Here is a 15,978-nt window from a genome sequence, read left to right as displayed (position 1 = left end):
CAATGGTTCCCATATTGTTCTATAGATTCAGCACCTTCTCAACCAAAATCCTAGCATACTTGTCTACCAAAATTGGCAGGCTAATTTTAAAATGTATCTAGAAAGCCAAAGGACTTAATTTCTAAAAAAAAAAAAAAAAAAAAAAAAAAAGGCTTTTCCACATTTTAGTTTTTTGTTATAGCAGCATCCTACTCCCAAGGTACCGATATCTCCTTTAGTTCTGTGTTACTCTGTAACAAATTACCCCTCGTCGCTGAAAACCACATTTATTATCTCACCTTTTCTGGCGGGGGCAGGCATCTGGGAACATCTTAGCTGGGTCTCCTAGGGTCTCTTATGAGATTGCAGTCAAGCTGTTAGTTGGGACCACAGTCCCCTGAGGGCTGGATTGGAGGAGGATCTACTTCCACACTTGCTCACATGGTTTTTGGTAGTCCTCAGTTTCTAATTGGCTGTTGGCCGGAGACCTCAGTTTCTCCCCAGGTGAGCAGTCCAAGTATCTTCACAGTATAGCCGCTGGATTCCCCTACAGCAAGTGATCCAAGAGAAAGATGGGAAGGAAAAAGAGAGAGAGAGAGAGAGAAAAAGGGAACAAGGCAGACCAGACCAGACCAAGACAGAAGCCATAATGTCTCTTAGGGTTTATTTTTCCTGTCTGCGTAAATAATATTAAAAGAATTCATGCAGTTTTTAATTTTTAAAAAAGATGTTATTTACTTATTTTGAGAGAGAGAGCAAACGAGCATGAGCAGAGGCAGAGGGAGAGAGAATCTCAAGCAGACTTCCCACTGAGCACAGAGCCCGACATGAGGCTCAGTCTCACCACCCTGAGAGCATGACATGAACCAAAATCAAGAGTTAGATGCTTAACTGAGCCACCCAGGTACCCCAGAATTCATGCATTTTTATCAAATAGCGCATTGTTCATGAAAGAAGAGTTTTTAATTTTTTTCATGAGAAAACTATAGAGCTTCATTTTAAGCAAGTGATAATAATAATATTCATTAAATAAAAAGTAAAATATTTTGAGCATTTACTGTGTACCACACACTCCATTGAACACAGAAATTAAGTGCATGGTCTTTGGCACAGACGGCCTGTTGCTGCCTTTCTGTTCTACAGTTTATTGGTTATGTGCCTCTGGGCAAGCTCTTTAACTTCTCTGTGCTTCAGCGTCCTTATCTATAAAATGAGGGTAATGATAGTAGTTACCACATAGAGTTGTGAGAATTAAATGGGTCATCTGATATGGATCTCCTAGAACTGGCTGGCATCTAACAAGCACTGTGTAAGATTGAGCTAATATCCGTATTAGGTAGTGTTTACAAACATCACTTCATGTAATACTCAAAATACCCTAAGAGGTAAGAGTGATTATTATTTTGCTACATAGGCAGGGCAGTTGAGCCTTGGAGTGGTAGGTTAAGTAATCTGCCTAAACATACACAACTGAGTGGCAGAACTGAGTTCTGTGCAGTTCTCTGGGTAGAGGTTACCTAAAAAGGTGGGGGGGCGCGCCTGGGTGGCTCAGTCATTAAGCATCTGCCTTCGGCTCAGGTCGTGATCCCAGGGGATCGAGCCCCGTATTGGGCTCCCTGCTCGGTGGGAAGCGTGCTTCTACCTCTCCCCTGCCTGATGCTCCCCCTACTTGTGCTCTCTCTCTGTCAAATAAATAAAAAAATATATTAAAAAAAAAGTTGTAGATGTGGGTGGAGAGAGATGGAAAATGAAGGCAGAAGCTAGATTAGAGAACTCATTAGCTACTGTAATTTTTCAGAAGTAATGTTAAAAGAATATTGAAATAGAAGAAATTTTAGAGTGCCTGGCTATACAAATCATAACATAGTTCTTACAGGAAAAATGAATATAAAATATCAGGTAACAGAAAATCTGGCAAGATTACAGTGAAACAGAAGAAAGACGTTTGAGAAGCTACCACACATCTCCAAAGTCTAACCAAACATCGAGATTCCTTTTCTGTGGTACTACTGGAATACTTCCAATAACTGGAATTGCTTTTGCTTTTAGATACCTATCTGTCATTCAGGTCATGGTAGACGTTACGCCTGTGCAAAAATATTCCAGTTCTCCTCTTCCTGGAAATGTGGTAGAATTGCATTTCCCACTCCCTTTTAATTCAAGCATGACTATATGGCTTGCATTGTCCAATGAATTATAGTGGAAATGATGTGTGTCATTGCCAAGTGGAAACTTCGAGAGCCAGTATGCCTTTTGCTCATGTCCAGGTGATATCAGCCTGGATCCCTTGGGGACTATCACAAGTAGAGCCTCCCCTTGACCTTCTTTAGACATGTAGTGTGAGCAGCTAGTAAACCACTGCTGTTTTAAGCCACTGGGATTGGGGGGTTGCTTGCTACTCCATGATAACCCATCTACTCTGGGATGATTATGCATGGTCTTAAAACCTTTTCTTTTTAAGAAGAATTGTGACGTTTAAAAAGCCTTAGTCCAGAAAACATTTTGTTGAACCCTATTACTAGTTCATAAGGTATTTTCCAAAGTTAACTGCAGTTAGCATTTAGCAGTTTATAAACTGGCTCTCGCATCCCTAGAACTGAAGCCATCCTAATTCATAAAGGAGAGATTATTAGCTTTTAAGACTCTTCCCTAGTGTGTCAGTTGACCTGAAACAGAAACCATCAAAAGTTGGCAGAGCTTGCAGTAAAGAAAACCAACATTAAACATTAAATATGTTAGAGTGGTAACGTTCCTGTGGGACTAGGACCTTCAGAAAACAAATGCGTTGGGTCCTGTTTTTACCATTTGAAAAACAACAAAATGGAAAAGAAATACACGTTAAAAAATAAATGGATGTCAAAGGCATATGCAAAGAGATACAAAGCCGAGAAGTTCCTAAAGATCACCTTTAATATGAACCACCTCAATTTCTCAGCAACGATTGTTTTGTCCATGGCTCCTTTAGTATTCATTACAGCCATTTATTTTTTTAATTTTTTATTTTAATTCCAGTTAGTTAACATACAGTGTTTTGTGGGTTGCTCATTAGAGAAATTTAAAGTAGAGTGGGTAGGAATATCACACATTTTACCCATGTTTACAGCATAATATACATGTTAGTTAAAGAGGTGGCCTAGGAATAGACAATAAAGAAACAGGAAAAGTAAGAAATATATACAGTAATTTTTAAAAAACAAAGAAAAGTAGTCTTACTTACTAAACAGAAGAAGGTCCAGAGGATATCCCTTCACAAGCAAACACATAGAAGTAAATGCAAAACAAATTATCAATTAGTTATGGGGGATTTGTTAATTTTGGAACATACTAAAACCTGACAATGATAATAATAATAATCATTATCATTTTGGAATATGTGTTGTTTTCCTCACAAACTTGTTTTCCTCTCAATTGTCTTGGCCTAAAAGCTATCCAAAAGTATAAAACATGATTTCACCTGAAATGAGGCTTTAAGGATAAACATTTTCTTTTTGAAACTTTTCAGTAAAATAGGAATAATTTTTGCCCACATGGCCCCCATTTTCCTAACTGCCTTACGTTGCTCAATAACTGGGGAGCAGGAGAGGTTCCCCTCACCCTCAGAACTGCCTAACGCCCAATTCCTATGTGACAAGAAGTCTCGATCGGACTCATTGACCAGGCCAGTAATTGAGGTCCTTGTCTTTTGGTCCTGATCTCCTCCATGGCAACATTCATTTAAACAAACATATTTGAGTACCCACTATGTCCTAGGCAATGATTTGGTGATTGTGCTATTTGACCTGCCGTTCCAACACGGTTCAACAGTCAGAAATATTATAAAAGACACGAGCCATTATCAGGCTCATCTCTGACTCACTGTTACGGGTTGAATTGTGTCCCCTCCCCAAAAAGATAAGTTGGAATCCTAACCCAGTACCTCAGAATGCAAGCTTATTTGGAAATAAGGTCATTATAGAAGTAATTCATTAAGATGAGGTCATACCGGTGTAGGTAGGCCCTGAAACCATGATGATTGATGTATAAGAAGACAGCCGTGTAAAAACGCAGAAACATCAGGAAAACGCCACATGCAGCTGAAGGAGAAGATGGGACAGATGCATCTTCGAGCCAAAAACCCCAAGAATTGCTGTCCGTCAGCAGAAGCTAGGAAAGGGACATAGAACAGATTCTCCCGCGAGCCCTCAGGAGGAATCAAGTCTACTGACACTTTGAACTTGGATTTTCAGCCCCCAGAATTTTAAGGGAATAAATTTCTGTTGTTTCTACCAGTTTGTAGTATTTTATCACCTTAGCCCTAGGAAACCCACACACCCGTCCACTCCAAATAAACACCTTTATATAGAGATAAACGTTGTACAGGAAAAATTTTAGTATCATAAACTAGTGTTTCAAAACTTCAGAGATTGTCAAAGGTATCAAAGTCTGAAAAGAACTTGCAAAATGTTATTGTCCTTTTCTGTGGTGATACACTGATGACACACTTAAAAAAAAAAAACAAAAAACAACCCCAGGCTCAGAGTTAATTTATCTCCATTTCATTTCAGTCAACAAAATGGGTGGCTAATAAAAAGGGAATGAATGCTGAGTAGGCAGAAACAACAGATATCCACCAGGTGAACCAATCCAATGTCCTCTACCAGTAGTATGAAATAATTGCATTTGCTAAACATGCAGAAAACAGCCCCTATACCCTCAAGCTACTAAACGTCTTACTATATATTGACAGTTACTTACAGACCTATCCAATTCTCTTAGACCAGAGAAAACACGGGCAGAAATTAGAAGAAATTAATTCAAAGAGAAACAAGAAAGAAAAGAATTAATGTGGGTAAATTCTTTTCACCAGGCTCCGGACATCTATGCTGAGCACACAGTCTTCCACTCCCGAGTTGTCCAGCCACTTCTGTAAGGAAAACTCTTTCCTGAAAGACTGCCCTGAACTTGGGTGCGTCAGGCTGGGCTTCCCTCCCCATCTTCCCTTTCACATTCGCTCTTCATCCTCTTTACAGAAGGAAGGCACATCTCCCTCAGCAAACTGATTCTAACTGGTGCATTGCCTCGGGTGTAAAACCAAGCAAAAGGACAGTTCAACATCCTGCCTGTGGCACTGAGGCAGCTAAAGATCATGGAGACTGGATTGTCTTACAAGTCCACTGATTCCAATTCTTTGCAGTTAACGAAATTGGAGGTGAAAGGAGTGAAGTTGTCAGCTAACAGATGACGGAACCTAATTGTTATGATTTTTGGCATATAACTTAGATGGAGTGCAAAAAAATGTAGTGACGTTGCTACCACAAAATTCTTTCCATTCCCATCTTTTTTTTTTTTGATATGAACAAGCTTTCTCAGAGCTCTATCTATAACACCGAAAAATGGGAATGGAATTGATGTTACGCCCTGTCTCAACAGTGGGAGAAGAAAGTTTGCTATTATTATTATTATTATTACCATGATAAACCTTCTAGCAGTAGTAGTGCCTTTATTTATCCACAAATACATAAACTCATTTTTTAAATGCAGCCTTATTCATCTTAAGATATGCACTTCCAAAAAAATTGCTTTTTGTGTTTAATAATTATCCATAAAATTTGTGATATATTTATATTTTGATTAATAATACACTGATAATAATAGTAACTCAAACTAGAAGATACTTTCAAATATTTAAAGACTTAGAGCACAAGAAATAAGAATAAAATTGAATTTCTGTATTGCAGAGAATTATGTTAGAATGATAAATAAAAGACTTTGAGGCATTAAAATACATTACATTAGGATGAAATTTTCTGGGAGAAATGGAATTGAAATATGAGATAAAGACCAAAAAGAAACAATGTAAAACGTTAATGAACAGCTGGCCTAAGTATTTTAAAAAATAGATGATAGTGAGTATCAAATTTTTATGGAATTTATTTCCATTGGGTACATCTAAAAGAGTAAAACTCTAACAATATGTCTAATGCACCAGAAATTATATTGTTTGCACTGATTTAAGCTTATGACAAAAAATTTTGTATGTCAATTAAAAAAATGTATGAGGGGGTACATTGTTTATGGCCCCTGCTAGCCAAAAATGTTTGAAGAACAGTGATCTAAAGGAGAGACAAGATGGATATTTTTATTTTTATTTTTTAATATTACTTATTTATTGGAGAGAGAGAGAGCGCACACGTGGATGCAAGAGCAGGCGCAGGGGGCAGAGGGAGAGGAAAGGAAGAGAATCTCAAGCACAGTCCCCACTGAGCACAGAGCCCAACACGCAGTGCTCGATCTCATCATCCTGAGGATCATGACCTGAGCCGAAATCAAAAGTCGGATGCTTAACAAACTGAGCCACCCAGGGACCCCCAGGATGGATATTTTTAAAGGAAAGTAACATAATAGGGTACTGTATGAGTCCTAAGGGAGCCCGCTAAGAAGCAGATACGAATGCTTAGGAGGTGGGCACACCTGCGGTGGTTTGAGAGCAGGTACAGAAGGAGGTAAGGTACTGGGGTAAAGGCAGCCTGGCTGCCAAAACTGGGCAGAGACTCAGCTTCTAGTCCCAGAGACTTGAGATGGTCAGAATACTTCATATTCACCGCACTCACAGCTTCCTTATTAATTTATAGTCAAAACTACAACTATCACCTTCCTGTATGATGTGATAGAAGCCAAATTGCAACCAGAAGGTCATTTGCTGGCTCCAGTGGAGTCAGAATAAGGGTGAGAATGGGGTGACACCAAGAGCAGAATGATCTAAGGTCCTGACAGCCTGTTGCCCCCATGTGATGGTGGCAGGAGGACCCCTGCTCCTGCACTGAAGGACTCCCATTTAGGGGTCAGGCTGTACTCCTGGGCAGGGTTGGAAAGGATCCTGCCAGCCTCTGGCTCTTGGGGCTTCCTTGTCAATGCTAGACAGTGGTTTCTCGCATCCATTATTTGCGATACTAGGATCAGATTGATCATAATCTAATTCCAATCCTTTCTCCTACGTTTGACCTGCTGGTGGCCTAAACTGAAGTTTTGACAAACCCATTCCTCAGTCACACATTTACAGACAACAACTTGGCCTCCTTCCAACATAAGATGAATTACATGCACTATATGTGGATTTTTTTTAACTATCAGGTAAATTTTTATTCCCAAATTTTTATGGGAATAAGAATGTGGGGGTCTCATTCCCACGTATCATTTATGAAACATGTAATAAATGCAATTATAAAATCAGCATATGAGAAGAAGAAAATTTAGCAATTATTCAAAATAACGACTAATAAAGTTAGCTCAGCACTGTACTGAACACAGCCACTTTGAAGACAGTCGACTAGGAAGGAAGCTTCATTAATTCAGTGCACATTTATTGAACTCCAACTAACGCACCGAAGCATGCCAAGATCAGAAGATAGGAAGAGAAGTAGGGCAGACTCTGCTATGGAGCTTTTACCGGGAAGCAGGTAATTCTCATACGATATGGTAGGTGCATAGTCAAGGAATAAAAGAGGGTTCTAGAAGCACAGTGGAGAAGCACAGAGTGAGGGATAGGCTTCACAGATGAGATATTTTATCTCTATCTTAAAGGAAGAGCAGAAATTTACTAAGAGAAGACAGGAAATAGTCATCCAGCATTGAGAGTACAATCAATATCTGAGATCTGCAAGGGCATTGTATCTTTAGACAATGATACGAAGTTCAGTGTTCCCGGAACTTAGGTTTTGTGGGGGAAGGTGCAGAAAGTGAAGGAGGTTTGGACTTGACCAATCTGCACTGAAACGGTATGGGTATGATTTCACAAGGACTGAACCTGTGGGCAAGCAGAGAAATCGCAACCACCCTAGACACCCTGGATAGACACAGGGGGCCAGATGGTGGGATATAAAACATAAAAATTTGGGAACCTACCACCTCAATGAAATTTCTAGGAGTCCAGAGTCATGGGCCACATCAAGATATCCCTTCTGAGGGTAAGGACAAGTTGCTGCACGTGGTCCCCTTATCAATAGGAAAAAGTAGAACACCTTGTGTTGTCAGGGTGCTTGGGAGGCAATATACACATTTTAGGACTGCTGCTGTGACCCACTTATCCAACAACCCAAAGGATTCCCCATTTTGGTTGGAGGACAGAGAAAGAGATGACTCTCCAATGGGTCCAGGCTGCCCTGAAACTGCATGGCCATCTGGGCTGTCTGGCCCGGTAAATCCCATGGTGATCAACGTGTCTGCGACTGAGAGGAATGCTGTATGGAGCCACTGGTTGGCTCCTCAGTTCAGACTGTCAAGATTTTGAGCAAAGCTATGCCACCCTCTGAATAGAACGATCTTCCTTTTTGAGAAACAGCTTCTAGCTTGCCATTGGGCCCTAGCAAAGACTGAACTATTCAAACTAAAGCACCTCTAATGCTCTGGGTATTGGCTAGCCATAGAGCTGGATGTGCCCAGCAGCACTCCATCCTTAATGGAAGTGGTCAAGACTGACCTCTGACTATCCTGAAGGCGTAAGTCAGTCATGTGAGCAAATGACTCACCTCCATGGCTTGCATTCTTGCAATAGTGCCTTCTCTCATCTCAATGCATGCTGACAGCCAGGAAGGCCTATGGGAATAGAAGAAGGAAGCCATAAATATGAATGATGATCAAATGATCAATTGCAGAAACAAGGACCATAGTAGTTATGAATATTTCTCTCTTACTTTGATAGGAATGTATATATTTGTATATACGTTTTCTTTTTCTCTGTCCCATTTTCCTACTATCTAACATAATGTGTTAATAGCAGTCGACCTTGAATTTTAGGATTTATATCACAGAATATCAAAGAGGGGCTTAGCTTAGCTACAAAATGAATGTATATCCCTAACTCTAATATTGATAAAGTGGAATTTTGCATGATTAGCTGCTTGAGAAATAGTCATATCATGTTAACTAGAAGCATGTTTTTTGCTCTTGTCTATATTTGAAAATTAAATATGTTTAGAAGAGCAGCCGAGAGTGGCCCCAGGCCTACCACCAGATACTTGGCTGCTAACTCACAGAGGCTGTAACTACACAGAAGAAACAGAGTTCCACAGATCTCTCCATAAACTCCCCCTTCGTGGTCTCCTTTAGTGGCTGAATGTTCTTGGCTTCTCAGATTCCCCAGCAAGCTCTGTCTTGCATCAGTGCTTTAGAAGAATTGGCTAGTGACTATCACCATTCCAGACTTTCATGTCCCCAGAGGGTCCCACAGCTATGTACGATCTAATTCCAATAATAAATCCCTTGTCCCACAGCCACTCACAGTGGCTCTGCTTCCCTGACTGAACCCTAATAGATACAAGGATATTTGAGCCAGGGCCTGAGACAAGTAAGACAGTGGTCATAAGGCTACCTCAGGGACAGTATTCTGGGCAAAGGGAACAGCAAGTGCAAAGGCCCTGGGCATGAACCTGACTGAGGAGGGAGTGTGGCTGGGTGGTATTAGTGAAGGGGAGACTAGGAGGAGATGAGATACAGAGGTAAGGGAGAAAGACAAGTCATGTATGGCCTCATGGAATACTACAGGAGTTTCAACTTTTTCTCTGCTTAAGATAGAAAGCCATGGGAGGGTTATAAGCAGAGTGACATGATCTGACATTTTAAATGAATCCACTCTTGCTGCTATGTTAAGAATAGACTGTAGGAGGCAGATAAGGGCAGAAGTAGGAAGATGAGTTAAAAGGCCAATGCAATAATCCAGATGAGAGATGCTATTGACTCAAACCCAGCTGTTAGCACTGAGTCAGGTGGTGACAAGTTGTTAGAATCTGGATATATTTTGGGACACCTGGGTGACTCAGTTAGTTGGGCATCTGCCTTCAGCTTGGGTCATGGTCCCGGGGTCCTGGGATCGAGCCCCACATGGGGCTCCCTTCTTGGCGGGGAGCCTGCTTCTCCCTCTCCTGCTCCCCCAGCTTGTTCTCTCTCTCTGTGTCAAATAAATAGGTAAGATCTTAAAAAAAAAAAAGAGGGGGCAAGAAAAAAAAAGAATCTGTTTATAATTTGAATGTAGAGATTTTAGGATTTGCTGTCAAGCAGAATGTTGGGTGTGAGAGAAAAAGAGGAGTCGAAGATGACTGTAAGGTTCTTGACTTGAATGATGAAGAACAGGATTGCCATTTAACGACACAGACGGCTAGGGGTGGAACAAGTTTTGAGAGTAACACCAGAAGTCCAGATTTTGTCCTTTAACTTTGCAATATCTATTAGAAATACAGGGGAATACATCAACTGGGCAATTGTATAGATGAGTCTGGCATGCAGGGGAGGGATCCTGAGAGAGAGGTACACATTTTGGGATCATTTGTTTACAGGTGAACGAGGTCGTTAGGAGAATGAGTGTAGTTAGAAAAGAGAAGAGTTCAGGACTGAGCTCTGGCGTAGTTGGAAGGGTTGGAGAGATGACGAGTGGCCAGAGGACTGAGGAAAACCAGGAGCTGATGCAGGTATTTCAATTCTGTGCTTCCCCCCCCCCTTTCCTACAGGTGGAAAACATGTCTTACTGATCTGCAAATTCCTGACATCTAATATGTTATCAGTCATCTGCCAGGTACTCAGTAAGCAGATGCTGAAATGAAGGCCCTGCTAGATGACCTCATGGAAAGATGACCCCCAGAATGAGCGAAAGTATTTGTAAATCATACATCTGATGATGGACTTGTATCTAGAACATACACAAAACTCTTACAACTCAATAACAAAAAGACAAATACTCAATCTTTTAAATGGACAAAAGATCCAAATAGATATATCCTCACAGAAGATCTGCGAATGGCCAAATCACACTTGAAAGATAAGGAACAACATTAGCCTTTAGGGAAATGCAAATCAAAACCGCAATTAGATACCCACTAGGATGGAGAGAATCAAAAGGAGAAAAACAAGGCTGGCAAGGACGTGGAGAAATTGGAATTCTCATCCCCTGCTGGTGGGAATGTAAAACGAAGCAGCCACTTTGGAAAACAGTCTGGCAGATTATCAAAAAGTTAAACATAGAACTACCATTTAATCCAGCAATTCTACTCCTACGTATATAGCCAGAGGTTGCAATAATAATAATCAACAAGGTCAGGTTGGCAATAAATAGGCAGGCTGACTTGCAGAGGTTTATTGAGATAGTAGAACATGATGTCCCCAGGGGCAAAATAGATGGGCCATTGAGGAGGATACCACTTTCGAGTAGAAGAAATCAAGGATGGAAGACCACGAGACTAAGAGACGGTACCCCAATGAGAAGTTATAATTCCTTGCCTGGTTCAGGACGCGATTCCGTTTTCAGACCCAGACTCGTCGACAGGACTACGGGTCCTGAACAGCATGTGGGTATGCATGGTCGTGATACCAGGGGTTGCTCTCAAGAGAGGCCGGATGGACGACGACTACAGACCACAAGCGGTAGCTTTACCGTATCTACCTGTCAGGAGTGGGATCCCTGTTAGAGCAGATTAATATGGTCAGTTACATGGTATGCGGCCACTGATTTGACACCCTTCCATTCCAATCCAAAGGGAAGGGCAGAAACACCTTGTTCTGCCATGGAATTGGCCACAGTTTACACTTACGGTCTTGTTTCGGAGCTATGCTTCCACTCTCACGTTCCATCCTCATGTAGCGTTAAGAGATCCGCACTTTCTGGACATCCTACAGAGCATCACACTGATCCCTTGCAGTGACAATATTGTGTTGATCAGGCCAGATGACCATGAGGTAGCTAGCACCTTGCAGGCCTTGACGAGCCCTTGATGTGGCACCAGTCATGTCGTGGCTTGTTCACTATACTGGACCTCTTTCATCTTGAGAGCGCCAGCAGCTCATCTTCACAGAAACAGCCATGTATCCCTGGCGTGGCTTAGCCTCTCCTGTCCACAGGGAGGGCTTCATCCTGCTTTACTATCTGAGGACTTACAGGTGGTTGAATTCCTCCTGCCAAGGGAACACACAAAGCTAGGAGACCCACTTCACAGCCAAGGAGATGTGGGATGAGCTCAAGAGCAAAGGATCCACTGATTGAGCCTCCAACCACCCCACCTGGAAGCTGCTAGCCCAGTGGAGCGTTCAAACAGGCCACCAAGACAGCACAGCCACCAAGTGATGGCCACTGGGGTACAGAGGCTGCTGCCTTGTCTCAAAGGAAGGACAATTCTGCAGGAAGATTCCTGCTTTCCCCCCGTGGATCAGGCCAAGGTCAGACTAGACCTGAGACCACATCCCCGCTTGGCTCTTTCCCCCTCCTTTATTTTGCTTCCTTCCCTCCCTTTGAGGCTTTTCCTGGATAAAGGCTTTGCCATCAATAAATCACGGTGCATGGAATTCTTCTCTGGCCCCGCTTCTTTAAAACCTGACCTGAGACAACCAGCAATAAGGAAATGCAGTTCCAGAAAAGTGAAAACCAAACTAGTTACAGGTCCTCAGAGAGGACAAATACCTGCTTGGGACAAAGGATCTGCTTTCCCCGATTCTTCCAAACTAAACAGATCCTAAGGGCTGGGAGCCAGTCTGTCTCTCAAACTGGGTTTTTCACACCCTGGGAACATGCGGCCACATTTCAGGAGTACTTACAAATCCTCCTAGAGTGACAAGTGTGCTAGAAAACACGGGGGAAATATTTTATTTTGTTTTGTTTTGTTTTATTTTATTTTATTTTATTTTATTTTGTTTTACTTGAGAGAGAGAGCACTAGCGCAGGCAGGTGGAGGAGCAGGGGGGGGGAATGAATTTCAAGCAGACTCAGCGCTAAGCGTGGAGCCTGACACGGTGCTGGATCTCACAGCCTTGAGATCATGACTTGAGCCAAAACCAAGAGTTCGACACTTAACCACCTGAGCCGCCCAGGTGCCCTGGGGAACTATTTTGTATCAGAACAAATGCACTTCTATTATGAAGTCAAGTACAAAATGGGCAAAAAACATTTTTTAGATGAGACATATGATCTCAAAAGGCACATCTGTCCTGAGGCAGGCAACTAAGGGCCCCCAGAATTCAAGGTTCTGCTGCTGTAAGGATGAGCAGTGGTAGACAGTGAGCGATGGCGACTTTGAACAAGGGACAAAAACAGGCTCCATCCTGTAGACCCATGCAAGGAAAGGCGAGAACTCGGACTTCCGTGACACCATTTTAGGTCTTTAGTCCCTCCCCTTGTAGTAACTAGCATGTCTGAGGGCTTTCCATCTGCTAAGCACTTAATACATGAACGCCATCCCCCAGCGTGCTGTGAGCAGCCCCATTTTACAGATGGGAGAAGTTCAGGGGGGTGAAGTAACTGTGCCAAGGTAACTGGAAAATAGGCGCGCATCCTCATCTTGGCACATTCTGTGTCTTCTCCACTCTTTGTGCTCATAGAATGTAGGACATATAAAAATAGAGAGATCCAGGTATCTCCAGAATAACACGCCACTGAAGTCAAAAGAGTTGGAATCTGGCCTGAATTAGAACATTTCATTTCCCTTTTACCCTCATGTTCATTTTATGCTTTTGTCCTCTTGATTTCATGTTTTCAACTGGATATTTTGAACTGAAAACTTTGACTTCCTTACCATGCTATATTTATTTCTCTCTCATCACCTGCGTCCATTTTGCCCTGTGTACGACCTCTCAGGCCTGGCCTGCTACATAAAAATGAATAGAAGATAAGTTTGAAAATATCAGAGATGAGAGCAATCAGGTTTCACAAGCATAGAAGTCATGAAGAATTTGTTCATAAAGGTTACATTTTATTTCCTTATTAAAAATTTGCCAGGTTTCATGTATACAGTTGGTCTGTCACTAAAAAAAAAAAAAAAAAAAATAGACTTAAATGCTATTTCAGGGTCTCATAAATACAAACTCAAATCTACAACCTGGAATCTTTTAGGAGAAAGGATGGAGGTTAACTTGTCCCTCCCTTACCAATAGCATCATTTAAAGAATTGTTTCGTACTGTTTTCCTGCTCTGCTGAGTTGCTGGGCATAAGTCCAAAAATATGAGGTATGTACAGCCAGGCTCTAAGATGATTTCGATTCCTTTCCGGCTTGCTGTTTATAAGTCAGTCTCACGTACCAATTAATGTTCATATTGACATGTGGTTTCCAGAGTATTCCAGCTTGCATTTGTGATATGGGAGCTGCTGTCACAGCTCCTTGTATTTCCCTAGAACCGTTGCCCCGGTGGATATGGAACACCATTTTTCATAGGTTAGCTAGCTGAGAGTTCAAAAATTTTGTCAAAACATATGGTTTCTGACATTTAACTTCACACACATAGATTACAATAGTTGCACACAATTAAAATCATTTTTTAAACAGATAACTTAAAAGACTATACAGGTCTTTTCCCCGCCTTTCTGACAAGGGTCCAATTATTTTAATACTTTTTTCAAGCTATCATCTTACTGCTTATACACTCTTTCTATCTTTATAAACTTGTTTTTCAATATATAGACAGCTCCAAAGGCACTAATTAAACTTTGCAGATACTAAAAAGGTGTTCAAGGTAAAACTTACATGATCTCTGAGATAGAAAGGCATCAGATAAGCCTAATAAGTGTATTAATTGGAAATCAAATTATAGTAATGTGGCGGTTTTGGAAATCACAAGCCAAACATTTTGCTCCGATGCATGCATGATTCTGGCAGTCTAGGCCGCCTAGAGTACAAAGCAGTGGTAACAAACATGACAATGAGGATAAATTGCTGATGAATCTTTAAAAGAGAAAACTGAAGGGGGGAAAGGGAAGGAAAGGAAAGGAAAGGAAGGAAAGGGAAGGAAAGGGAAGGGATGAAGGTGGGAAGGAAGGGAGGGAGGGAGGGAGAGAGGGGAGAGGAGAAGAAGCAGAGAATGGAAGGACAGAAGGAACCCAAACTACCACCAGTTCTCCTTAACCACAGTTCAGGTGTTTTTCTGAAGAGGAAAATCACCCGGGGGGATCAAAAGGCAGTTTCTAAAGAAGTAGATTCTCTTTCCTAACAAGTTTGAAAGAAACTGTGTTGAAGGAAGCTTTGTCAGAAGGTACCACATTGGCTCTTCTGTTCAAGGCCACCATCAAGGTCAAGTTCATGGCTAGGACTTCTGAAAATGTGGTCTTAGTGAAATCTAAAAGTCATCATAGAGATGCCGGGGTGGCTCAATGGGTTAAGCATCTGCCTTTGGCTCAGGTCATGATCTCAGGGTCCTGGGATCGAGTTCCTCATTGGGCTCCTTGCTCAGCGGGGAGTCTGCTTCTCCCTCTGCCTGCTGCTTCCCCTGCTTGTACTCTCACACCCGCTCGCACTGTCTCTCTCTCTCTGGCAAATAAATAAATAAAATCTCTAAAAAAAAAAAGTCATCATCATGTTCCTTCCAGTAACCACATAAATAGCATAAATAAGCCACATGTAGCATAGTGGGTTTCTGTCCTACCTTGGCCACTTACTGGTATTATAATTTTTGACAATCAACTGAACGATGTGGGGCCTTACTTTCAACACATTGAGGTGACAGGCAGAAATGGATGGGAAGTCCAGGGCCATCTCTTATTACTGCATGATTTTAGGCAAGTGTCATAACTTCTATTAATCTATTTCTTCAACCATAAGATGTGAATAAGACCTAAAAAGATTGTCTGGAAGAAGCCAGACAAGAGTACATAATGTTATGATTCCATTTATATAAAACTCTAGAAAATGCAAACTAATCTATAGTGGCAGAAAGTAGATCAGTGGTTGCTGGGGGAGCCAAGAAGCTCGGAGAAGCAGGAGGAAGGAATTACAAAGGTGTGTGAGGAAACTGTTGAGGTGGGGGATATGCCCATAATCCTAATCTGGTGACAATTTTACAGATATATACATACGTCAAAACTTGTCAAATTACACATTAGACATTGTAAACATTTACTGTATGTCAGTTATACTTTCATAAAGCTGTGTTTTTAAAAGAGCCAGAGGGGTGCCTGGGTGGCTCAGATGGTTGGGCATGTCTGACTCTTGGTTTCGGCTTAGGTCATGATCTCAGTACTGTGGGATTGAGCCCCATGTCGGTCTCTGTGCTTGGGA

General features: G+C 41.6%; 1 long non-coding RNA gene across 5 annotated transcripts in view; it reads right to left on the bottom strand.

The window, feature by feature from the left end:
- LOC123804048 (uncharacterized) overlaps positions 1-15,978 on the bottom strand; it is a 32,212-nt gene that overhangs the window by 4,572 nt on the left and 11,662 nt on the right. For 3 of the 5 annotated variants that reach the window (XR_015725516.1, XR_015725514.1, XR_015725515.1), the window contains exons 3-7: positions 11,535-11,895; positions 11,224-11,404; positions 8,484-8,550; positions 3,962-4,122; positions 279-3,224 (exon numbers count right to left, since the gene is read on the bottom strand). This is a non-coding gene — a long non-coding RNA (uncharacterized LOC123804048). The remainder of the gene's footprint in view (positions 1-278; positions 3,225-3,961; positions 4,123-8,483; positions 8,551-11,223; positions 11,405-11,534; positions 11,896-15,978) is intronic. The other 2 variants (XR_015725518.1, XR_015725517.1) reach the window with 2 other exon arrangements.

This window comes from Ursus americanus, chromosome 8 (genome assembly GCF_024610735.1).
Source record: "Ursus americanus isolate L20-20 chromosome 8, mUrsAme1.1.p, whole genome shotgun sequence".
NCBI classification, from domain to species: domain Eukaryota; kingdom Metazoa; phylum Chordata; class Mammalia; order Carnivora; family Ursidae; genus Ursus; species Ursus americanus.
Note: the sequence above shows the minus strand (reverse complement) of the source record. Positions and strands in the feature narration are given on the sequence as shown.